A 1,996-nucleotide genomic window follows, 5' to 3' on the forward strand; every position below is an offset into this window, starting at 1 on the left:
AGGTAAGTTATTGTAAAAAACTGGTAAAAAATTGCAATAATTACAAAATAATTAATGAAATTGGATGCTAATGTTGACTTAAGAGCTTTTAAGCACAAACAGTCTATGATTTACCAAAAATGGTGAGCTTTTATGGAAATTCGATTAGCTTAATGTAATTTCTTAAAAATCGGTGTATATTATATAAAAATATTTATTTACATTTGATGTATGTCTTTTCAGTATGTGTAATATAAAATATATTGTGTGCAAACTCTTAATTTTTTGCTTTCTTATTTTTATACGCTGTCGCTCATTATTTTTTCAATGCAACTACATATTTAAATTTATAATTTTTTACTTTATATTATTTCATACTTATTTAAATTATTTAAGCACATGCTTTTATATATATATATATATATATTAATTATATATATGTATGTACATATTTGTACTTATAATTTTACCAACACTAAAAATGCAACAACTTTCTGCTATTTTCCAGACACCATCTCCTTGGACAGCATAACGATCACCACGAGTAAGTACAATTTGCGCCGCCAAACACGACGTGATTCGGCAAATCTCGGCAATGCAGCGACCAGTAAAAGCAAATTAACAACGGCGGCTTTGGCAGAACTACAACAACAATCATGCCACACCAATTACGACAGCAGCAACAGCAGCAGCAGCGGCGGCTCGCTAATAGAGGCACAACAGAATGCATTGAAAAACGATTTGCATGTGGCCACTTCGTTAACCGCTGCGGGCGACGAACAGGGTATCGCCAACAATCCAACCGCGCTCATTGCACTACAACAATTGGCCTCCATTTCGTCGGTGCAATCGTTGGAGCGCATCATGCCGAGTTTGCGTAAAAATCTACTCGTCAATACGGATAGTTTGTATGCAAATCGCTCGGGCAAGTTGCCGCGACAAAGCTCAAAGCGGTTGTCGCAATTCGAGACCAATCGTTGTCCGCTCTGTTCGCGTGTCTATCGCTCGCAAGCTTTTCTCAATGAACACATGCGCAAAGAGCATTCGGTCTTGATATAAGCCACCGATAATTAGCGCATACTACTACGTACAATACATACGTGCTTTGGTATAAGTGCATACTTACTTGCCGCGTGTTGACTAAAAACAGCTTTAATTAAGCCACTGAGCGTAACTTAAAATTAAATAAAATTATAATGCATTTTTTTTGGGGACTGTTCGTAGACAGAAAAAAGCCGTAGACCAACATGCATACTCATATATTTTGTATTGTATAACACTTTCGACAAAAATGCTAAGAATTTCTTCAAGTGGTATGTTTTCTTTCACACTTTAGCAGCGCCACAACAACTTACATATTTTTACCTACATACACACATAGAAAGTAATGAAATATGCGCAACAGTGCCCTGTAAACAAATTAAAATGTTTAGCTATCAAATAAATAACTGTACTATTATGTGTAAGCCAAATTTGTTACAACGGCAGATTGTTTAAGTTTTTATGTTAATAATAAAACTTGAAAAAGTAAATTTTATAAAATCGTTGTGCGGGATTTATGTTATTAGCGAGGCAGTAGATTGTTTAACGGTTGTTTTGGAAAATTTTATAGTATGTATTCGTGAAAGCGCTAGCATCTGTTGAAGTTATACATATGTATGTGTACTTTTTTACTCGTGTTTCATGTTTTTGTTGTTGTAGTCGTCTAATTAAGTAATATTTGTTCTGCAAGCTTCAGTTTATATATATATACATATATATATCATTTAGAAATATATATGTAAATATATATAAATATTTCAAAATTAAATAATACTGCTGCCAAAAGTAAAGAAATATATACTATGTACATTCTAATAATTGCATATACATATATACATGCGTACATACTTTATGTAAGCAGGGTTGCACTATTTTTATTAAAAAAAATGTGGGTTCAAAAATTTCAGGTTTTTAGTAGTTTTATAATTATAAATTATTTGAAATGATAAACTCGGGATATTTATTTGGGTTAAAA

Source organism: Bactrocera latifrons, unplaced genomic scaffold, assembly GCF_001853355.1.
Source record: "Bactrocera latifrons isolate USDA-ARS-PBARC rearing strain unplaced genomic scaffold, ASM185335v1 scaffold_33, whole genome shotgun sequence".
Classification (NCBI taxonomy): Eukaryota; Metazoa; Arthropoda; class Insecta; order Diptera; family Tephritidae; genus Bactrocera; species Bactrocera latifrons.